The 9,987-nt window shown below is 35.5% G+C and overlaps 1 protein-coding gene and 1 pseudogene across 5 annotated transcripts in view; both read left to right on the top strand.

Moving 5' to 3' along the window:
* KIDINS220 (kinase D-interacting substrate, 220kDa) overlaps window positions 1-9,987 on the top strand; it is a 104,500-nt gene that overhangs the window by 65,983 nt on the left and 28,530 nt on the right. The gene's annotated exons all lie outside the window — the stretch shown is intronic.
* Window positions 3,986-4,586, top strand: LOC103609205 (annotated as a pseudogene).

Consider the following 9,987-nt stretch of genomic DNA (forward strand, 5'->3'; position numbering starts at 1 on the left):
TTCTGGGTGGTATAAAGTGGAAATGATGGTCTTTGCACATCAAGCATCAGGTCTACCCTGGAGTTCCAAGCATCCTCAGCGTGACTCCCGCTCTTTTCTCGGGCCTTCTCCCTCCTGCTTCTCACCTTTCCACATGTTCTTCTCGCTGGTCCATCCTCACCTTTCTCCCACCTCTTTCTTGTCTCTTCTCAGTGTTACTACTTCAGGAAACCTATTGTAACCAGACACCCCCCCTCCAAGATTTTATTAGATGTGTCCATTATGCACTGGTGTATTTAGTCCCTCTTAGCACTCGCCATAGTAATCCTCTTATAAATATTTGCATTGCTATTTCTTTAATGTTTGTCTCCTGAAGGAGACTATACGCTCCACAAACTGTAACTTCCTTAAACATTGCCGAATTCCTTGTTTCTCTGCAAGTGCTTAGTATTGAGTAGGCAGTAGGGGCTTTTTCAGAAAGAAAAAAGAAATCTGATGACGTTGGATTGAGGAAGACATGGGTTGCGGGAAGGTGGTAAATGAGAAGCCTCACTTTGTCTTGAAAAGAATACTGTTTAGATACTTCCTTCTTGTTCTAAATGTGGGTAAACTGTTTCTCTTATAGGACAAGTCTACCTGGGCCAAGCATATAGTAAAGTCTCATTACACATAGACTGGATGGTGATTACATATTTTACTAAACACTTAGTGGTTTCTGCCATTAGTTGGGTGATACTAAAATCACAGCAATGTTTTCACAGACATTTACCTGTTACTTTGAGTTCAGCTGCATTTTTAAGGTTTCTTACATTTATAACCCTTTTGTGAATGCCACGATTTAGTGGAGTTGCTTCATATTGGCCCACTTCTAGACAGCTTCCTATCTTCAGTTTCTTCCTCCAGGCTGCTGTCAGTGTTGTTTTAAAAGGCTGTGACTTTGATGACTCCATTTTTGTATGCTAAATATTTGGTTGTGTTCATTAAACAAATATTTATAGAGTTTTTTTATGTGCTGGACACATTCTAATAAAAGTACTAGCTAATGTATTACTCGAGCCCTCAATATTTGCCATACATGGGATTAAGCACTTTATCTAGATTATCTCTCATTTAATACTCATAACCCTAGGAGGGAGAGAGCAGGAGTTAGGCTCTTACAACTATAACTGTGGAGCTTCCCCAGGCCTGTTCTGGAAGCCAGGGGTCTGTCTTCTGTAGCAACACAGCTAGGCAGTGGGTCTGAGGTAGTAGAAATATAGAACTAAACTAATTTTATTTTTATTTTCATATATATTTTATTCAATTTTTCATTGATACACTCATGAGTATTTAGAATAATTATAATGTATTAGTGAGAATGTTCCAACAGATAGAAATTTTTCTAGAGCATTGACTTTATCTTTTTTATTAAAAAATTGTAAGCTATTTACCAACTTATATGAAACGCCAAATAATAAATGCTTTATTTAGTCCTAATTGTGTCTAGTAACTGTAGTAGGTTTTGTATGGAAAGCTTAAAAGAATTAATTGTGATATTTACCACTTAACAGCTGGTGCATCTGTTTAAGTATTTATACCATTTTCATATGTACTAAGTGGTTATAATTTTTTTCTAGGTAGCTTTTGCAGTAGGTTTTCCTCTGCTTTTAATAGGATAAAATTGATTTAAAAAATATTTTTTCAGCATTTAAACTCTTCTGAGAAAAGAAACTTAAATGTTCCAAATTGGTGTGTTTCTAGCATCAACATGAAAGACTCAAGTATATTAACTAAGGCTATTTGGAAACAAATAGCAAAATCAATTTCTCTAAAATGTATGTTTTAATGTGTAAAAAATACATGTTTAATATGTAAAAAATATTATTACCTGTGCAGGTTTTAGTTCATTTTGTAATACTTGTAAGAGTATTATGCGTATTCATATTTTTAAACAAGTCTGATTATTGAAGGAATCGAATTTAACAAAAAAATTAAATATGCCTTTAGAGACATAATTTTTTTTCCTGAAGTTAGTTTTTTCAGTAAAGGTTTGTGATTTCAGAATTCCAGATAAAAATATTTCTAAGACTTTTCAAAATATGAGAATAAACAAAAGTAATGTACAGCAAAAATCCTAGCTAATGAAAACGCTAAGAATATGTCAGTTGCTGATGTACAACCACACTGCAGAAGTAGCCTCTGTTGGCAATATTCAAGAAGGCCACAAGATGGGAGTGTTTCACTAGAAACATTGTTAGCACGTTCAGTGATAAAATGCGATGTAATGCATTCTGCTCCCCCTTTCTGTAGCAGAAAAACAAGAGAAAAACAATTTAATGAAAGGTTGACTTTCCTTCCCCCCCCCCCCGCAAATGGCTTTCCTGTAAATTTGTCAGCACCGAGAATCATGATCATAGGCAAATGAATGGTTATCTAATCATATGGCATAGTTTTTAAGTTTAGTAATACCTTTTCCTCCTAAAATTCTTTAAAATTAACTTTTGGGAGAAGAGTGGATGTGAAGAAAGAAGAGTTTTCTTTTCTTTTCTTTTTTTTTTTTTGTCTTTTTCGTGACCAGTAAGGGGATCGCAACCCTTGGCTTGGTGTCGCCCGCACTGCGCTCAGCCAGTGAGCGCACCGGCCATTCCCATATAGGATCCGAACCCGCAGCGGGAGCGTCGCTGCGCTCCCAGTGCCGCACTCTCCCGAGTGCGCCACAGGGTCGGCCCGAAAGAAGAGTTTTCTAAAAAATTGATCTGCTTATAAATTTGTATTTTAAAATATTAAATCCTAAACATTATAGAATTTGGGTTCTATACTTATTAAACGTTAAATCTTTTAAGATGATATGTGTAATAAAGGTTTTGCTGTAATGTGAGACATATTCATAGACTGACTTTGAGTTCAGAGGCTCGATTCTCTATGCTAGTTTTTAAGAGTTTTACTGCAAACCATTTGCTTCCTATTTGTGATTAATGTGATACCTTTTTAGATTTCTTAAAGGCGAAAATTACATGGACACCTCTTATCACTTGGTAGCAACTCATAATATTATTAGTGTTGCCTAGAACAAACTATGAAAATTTGATCTCATTTACTTTCATCTGCACATTTTAAAATATCATATCATAGGTACTATTTTCATATTGAGTCAGTTGTGAAATATTTTGCCTCTTTTACCTCTTTACTGAAGTGTTCTCTTATTACCCTGGCTTGAAATTACTGTTTTGTCATCTCAATTGCTATTATCTGATCACTTACACTGTCATGGTAGGCATCATGCTGAAATACGAGGCTACTTCAAAAAGTCTGTGAAAAGTAGAATTAAAAGATAATACTAATCTTCCCATGAACTTTTTGAAGACCCCTCATATACTGTTTTTCAGACTTTTACCCCCAGTGTAAACCTATTTCCAAATGAAATCTTAAACTGAATCCCCATAAATAAAGCAGAATTAATATAAATTAATTGATTCAAAGTATAACATTTCCTAACAAATTTAGTGAGTGAGAAAAATGAGCTGTTCTGAAGAATATTAAAATTTAAGAGTTGAAGATGACTGTTACAATCCTACATCGGTTTAAGCATCTATTTGTTTCTCTAGTGAGTTTTGGTAATATAATATCAAGAAAAGTCCTAAACTGTAGGTAGGTTCAAGTATTACCAATTTGTAAACTTTTTTTGCAATGGTAGGTTGTTTTCAATTAATCTGATCTTGAAAATTAATTGGGAATATTCAAAGAAGAACAAATTAAACTCAAAGCTAGCAGAAGGAAGGAGTAGTAAAGGTTAGAGTGGAAATAAAGAAAACTGAGAATAGAATAAGAATAGAGAGAAGCAGTGAAACCAAAAGTTTCTTTGAAAAGATAAACAGAATTGACAAGTTCAGTGTGGAAGTCCAGGCTTGGAGCAGAGCCGGAGCTGGAGGCCAGGGCAGGCAGAGGTGGCGTGAATAGGAATTGCTGCCGAGGCCAGGGCCAGTCTCTGAGGATTAGCAAGGGCAAACAGGCACTTTGTCATGGTGGATTTTTCTCAAGTATTTTTTCTAGTCTGTTTGGAACCTGGGAAATGAGGATTTTAATTTGGGGATTAGATGAAACAGGAAAAGACCACAATTTTGTATGGAATACAGGTTGGAGAAGTCATTACTACTGTTCTACTGTTGGATTTAATGTTGAGACGGTAACATATAAAACCTTAAGTTCCAAGTCTGGGGTTTAGGAGGACATGGCCATATAGGAGATATTATAGAAACACTGGTGCAGTTGCTTAGGTAGTAGATGGTTGTAACCAAAACCAAATTGGCATTTCCAGATCAAAGTTGGTTGCCATATTTGTGGAAGAACTGAGAAAAGCCATTTTAATGGTATTTGCAAGTAAGCAGGGTATAGAACAGACCGTGACGCCCTCAGAGATGGTGCATTCACTTGGCTTACCTGCCTTGAAGGATTGAAAAAGGCAGATATTCAAAACTTCAGCAACCTAAGACACTGGCCTTCATGAGGCAGTGGAATTGTTGGTTGAAACATTAAAGAGCAGAGAGCAATTCAGCCACTTCTGCTCCTCTGAAATGAAGAGTGGGTCACATGTCCCTTTTGAAACAGTCAGGTGTGCTTCACACCACTAACTGTTAAAGTATGATTGTTGGCATATACTGAACTGACTGCAACATTTGTAATAAATGTGAAAAATAAGTATTTGGTTGGAAGGGTAAATCATCTTGGTTTAAGCAACTGAACGTCTGTTCTGTGTAATGTAAAATATTCTTTCCTTCCTTCCTTATGGTAAGGTGTATATTCTATTTGTATGGAATACTTATTCAAATAGTCCTATTAAAGAATGTACTCTTGTTGGGGAGAAAATCCCTTCTATTTTTGAATTAGTGGTTAAAGCTTGTTTATATAAACACTAATAAATATCTTAACTCATATTTTTTCCCTAATGTGAATTTCCAAAGATTAGATTCAGTAGAGTAGGCTGTGAACATAGTGTGGGTAATATAGTCTACAATTGCTTAACTGGCCATTTTATATTAAGCTGTTTTGTGTAGCTTTTCACTGTAGGCATGAAGTTGAGATCATTATTTTGGTGGTTAACTTCACTTGCTTATCTATAATTGTGATTTTATAGTACTTAGTAGTTATCTAAAAATTTTTACATATATTGACCTAGTCGATCTGTACAGGAACCCTGTGAGGTAGATAGGACATGTTGCAGTGTCTTCATTTTAGGGATGTGGACCCTAGGTTCTGGCTAGTTGGTTTGTCCAAGGTCACTTCTTGTGAAGTGGGAACAAGGCTCAGTCTCAAAGTGAGACTCGGTCAAAGTTTATCTCATAGGCCATGGGTTCGGATCCCTGTATAGGGATGGCCGGTTAGCTCACTTTGGAGAGTGTGGCACTGACAACACCAAGTCAAGGGTTAAGATCCCCTTACTGGTCATCTTTTTTAACAACAGCAAAAAAAGCTTATCTCATAAACTACACCAGGTATTCCTGAAATTGCCAAAATCGGCAACACAGATAACCTGTCTCTTAAATAAAATTATGCTAATTGAAGTAATCATAGTATATCCAAATAATAATGTCTATAAACCTATTCATTTTTATTAGTAGAGGTGATCAGTGGCATAGGTAGTAAAAACAATCCTAAGTGGTTATATTTGCTGGAATTCACAATAGATTAAAGGAAAAAAAATTCACATAAAAGAAAATTTTAAAAACATGTATTTTAAGAAAAAAATGGGTGAACCTTTCACTGGACTGACAAAGAAGAAAAGAGAAGACACAAATAACTAAAATCAGAAAGCACTGGGACATTACTATCAACCTTACAAAAATAAAAAGGATTACAAGAGAATACTTGATGCAGAAAAGGCATTTAACAATATCCAATCTCCTTCATGATAAAAACACTCAGAAAGCTAAGAATAGAAGGGGACTACTTACTCAGCATGATAAAGGGCATTTATGAAAAACCCACAGCTAACATCGTACTCAGTGTTGAGAGACTGAAAGCTTCCTCCCTAACATAGGAAGACGACAAGGATGCCTGCTACTGGGGACTGAATATTTGTGTCCTGCCAAAATCAATATGTTGAAGCTCTAACCACAGAGTTATGGTGCTTGAAGTTGGGGCCTTCGAGGGGTAATTAGGCTTAGATGAGGTCATTAGGGTGAACTCTTCATGATGGGATTAGTGCCTTTACAAGAAGAGACCAAAGAACTATTCTCTCTGTCTCTGCCTTGTGAGGACACAGCAAGGAGATTGTCTGCAAACCAAGAAGAGGGCCCTCACCAAAACCCCACCATATGACACCCTGATCTTTGACTTCTATTCTCCAAAACTCTGAGAAATAAATGTTTGCTGTTCAAGCCATCCAGTCTGTGGTATTCTTTTATAGCAGCCAGAGCTAAGACGCCTGCCTTCACCACTGCTGTTCAACATTATACTCGAAGTTCTCGTCAGCACCATTAGTCAAGAAAAAGAAATAAAAGGATTCAGATTTGGAAGGAGGAGATACAACTACCTCTAATTGCAGATGACATGGTCCTATGTATACGAAATGCCAAAGAACCTACAAGAAAGCTATTAGAGCTAATAAACAAATTCAGCAAAGTTGGCAAGGTACAGATCAGCACACAAAAATCAGTTGTATTTCTATACACCTGCAGTGAGCAATCTGAAAAGAAATTAAGAAAGCAATTCTGTTTACAATAGGATCTAAAAAAAATAAAACACCTCAGAATAAATTTAACCAAGGAGGACTTCTACACTGGAAACTACAAAACATTGCTAAAAGAAATTAAAGAAGACCTAAACAAATGGGAAGTTATTTTGTGATCATGGATAGGAAGACTAAATATTAGGATGTCAGTACTACTCAAAGTGATCTACAGATTCAGTGCAATCTCTATCAAAATTGCAATAGCCTTTTTTTCAGAAACAGAAAGCTGATCCTCAAATTCATATGAAATTGCAGGGTGCCCCAAATAACAAAAACAGTCTTGAAAAACAAAGTTGGAGGGCTCACAATTCCCAATTTCAAAACTTATTGCAAAGCTACAATAATCAAAACAGCATGGCACTGGCATCAGGATAAACACATGGGCCAATGGAATAGAGTTAAGAATCCAGAAATAAACCTGTACCTCTATGGCCAGTTGAATTTGGCAAGAGTGCTAAGTCCATTCAATGGAGAAAGAACAGTTTTTTCAACAAATGTTGCTGGGACACCTAGATTTCGACATGCAAAAGAATGAAGTTGGATTTCTACCTCACACCTGTGCAAAAATGAACTCAAAATGGATCACCCTGCTTTTTCTCAAGCACGGTTTTTGTCAATATCAAAAAGAATAGTAAGGTGAAAATCATTGCATTTTAAAAGAATAGAGTTCTTTAGGAAGAACATTTTTTTTTGTGTGTAGTTTATTCACTCTGCAAAGAGTTATGGGACAACAGGATTATGATGGTATTTCTGCACATTGGAGATACAAAACCAAACTTGTTCCCAGCTTTAGTGGAATTTTCAGCCTGGGGGTGGGGATAGGTACTAAAAAATAAACTAATGAATATAAAATTCCAATTTTGATATGTGGTGTGCAAGAAAGTCTATGTACTCTGGGGACTTATTTGGTAGAGGAATATGAACTGGTCTTGGGAGGCTTCCCTGTGGAAGGGGAAATTGCTCTGAGTACAAAGGACAGGTAGGAATTATCTGGGTGAAGACAGAAGGGGAGAGTATAGTTAGCTCCTGAGAAGTCTAGGGTTTTGGGTTGTCTTTACAGATAGCAGTGGGTACAAAAATGGATTTCATTTATCTTTTGTTTCTGCCTCTTTGGCTACAATGCCACTTTCTGTTTGTGTGTTCCATCTGTCTCCCAGAATCTCCAGAGTGTTTGGTACATGGAGAGTATTTAATAAATGGGCATTCACTGGTAGAAAGCATTTGAGAGTCTACTAGAAGTTAAATTTATTTCAAGGTAATAAAATTCTAAGGCATTTAAGAGTTTGCCTTGTTTAAATCATTTAAGAAAATTTATCTTAATTTTAACCTCCTATTAAATAATGACATTATTAGGCAGCTACTTATAAAGTATGATAAATAATACCTTCTTCATAAATTATGCTCTAAGAACATGTTTATATTTGGATTTAAAGTAGAGATTTTTTTTCTATGTAATTTAAAACTTCATTTTGCATGGAAGTGATGTGGATGGCTTATGTAATTTCTGTCAAGGAATTAATATGGACTTTCCATAAACCACTGTCATTTATAATCAAAATGCTTTTAGCTTACATTGGTGTTGGCATTAACAAATACTGCTAGATTAGTAGCATAGACAGAAATTGCATTTGAACTTACTAGGAACTCGTTGATGCCTGAGATTTTATAATGCTTTCTGTGGGCCATTTAACTGCTGGCAACTTTAATTCACATGATTCATAATACTGGAAATTTAAATTCACTCTTAATTGAAAAGTGAAGTTACTTAAATTCTTTAAATGCTAACCTTTGGAAAATATCTGAAAAATAAAGGCACATATGATTTTGATGGCCAACTGCCAAAAGATTATCATTTACATAAATATCTCTTTCAGCAGAGGAGTTTAGTGTATTGAGCTCAAAAGGTTAGAATAGAGACTTCAATCTGGAAACCAGCAGTAGACTGTTGGCTTGTGAACAGCAGCATTGTTCATCATAGTGAGAACACTGTTCGCATTCAGGCTTAAGCAGAGCTGGCATTAAAATTCAGTTAATTTATTTCATGTGACTTGTCAGCTGTGTGTTTTCATCTAAATCTTTCTAGCCTCTTTTCTTCGTATTTTGTATTAAACTCCTGAAATAGATGAACTACCTTTTTAACTGTTTAAGCTCTGATATTTTGGCTGCTTCTGCAAATGATTCTGTTCAGCTGTTCTCCACGTTTTCCAGTTCATTTAAAAATATTTCATAATTTGTTTGAACACCATTTTAGTTTATTAAAAGTAATCCCATTTCAGAGGGCCTTGATATTCTGTATATGTGTGTGACTCTGTAAAAGGGACTTCCTGAAATTCATTGACAAAATTGCTATTCTTATTTTCTTACCAGCACCCTATTTTCTTGTTTGCTAATTTTGTTCTCTAGATTTTCCCTTAGATGACTTTTAATATTTGGCTGCTAGCGAAATATTGAGGTCCTAGCAGTGAAGTACTAGTCCTCCCAAAGTAATGTAACTGTTACTAATATTGGGGTCAGATTCCCATTTCACTTTTTGAAGGGCATGAGGATCTTACTGCTCCTCTGAAACTATACTCAGCACAATCTGACAATTAATATTCTTGATTAATTGGGAAATCACTGAAGATATCTTCAGTGATTTTTAAACAGTGTTTTGAGGTATCACTGACATACAATAAATTTCCATGTTTAAATTGTAGAATTTCAGAAGTTTGATATTTTTGTATACCCACAAAACCACCACCACAGTTGGGAGAGTGAACATTTCTATCACTTCCAAACTTCCTGTTCCTTTGCAGTCTCTCCCTATCTCCCTCCTCCCCCATACCCCTAATCTCACAAGCTGGATGGATTCTGTTACTCAACATGGTTTATCGTGAGATTTATTCCTGTTGTTGCATGTATCAATAGTTCATTCCTTTTTATTGTTGAGTAGTGTTCCATTGTATGGATATACCACTGTTTATTTATCCATCTGTTAGTGGACATTTGGTTTGTTTCCAGTTTTCTCATCTGCCTCCTTGTTTTTTACCTTCTTTGTCATATTTCCTGTCCCTTTACCTCTCTGTGATGCGTTCTTGCTTACTGCCTTAGATCAGCACATTGCCTGGCATGTTAGTAGGTTGAACCATATGAAATTATCAACATTTGATCATTTTGATTTACAATAATGGCAGTTTCAGAGTTTAACATAATAGAGTTTATAAGTGTTTTTTATTTTTTTTTTTAAGTGATTTTTTAAAAATTTTATTTATTTTTTATTATTTTTATTTTGTCAATATACAATGTAGTTGATTATTATGTCC

Source organism: Galeopterus variegatus, unplaced genomic scaffold, assembly GCF_000696425.1.
Source record: "Galeopterus variegatus unplaced genomic scaffold, G_variegatus-3.0.2 Scaffold159, whole genome shotgun sequence".
Lineage (NCBI taxonomy): Eukaryota > Metazoa > Chordata > Mammalia > Dermoptera > Cynocephalidae > Galeopterus > Galeopterus variegatus.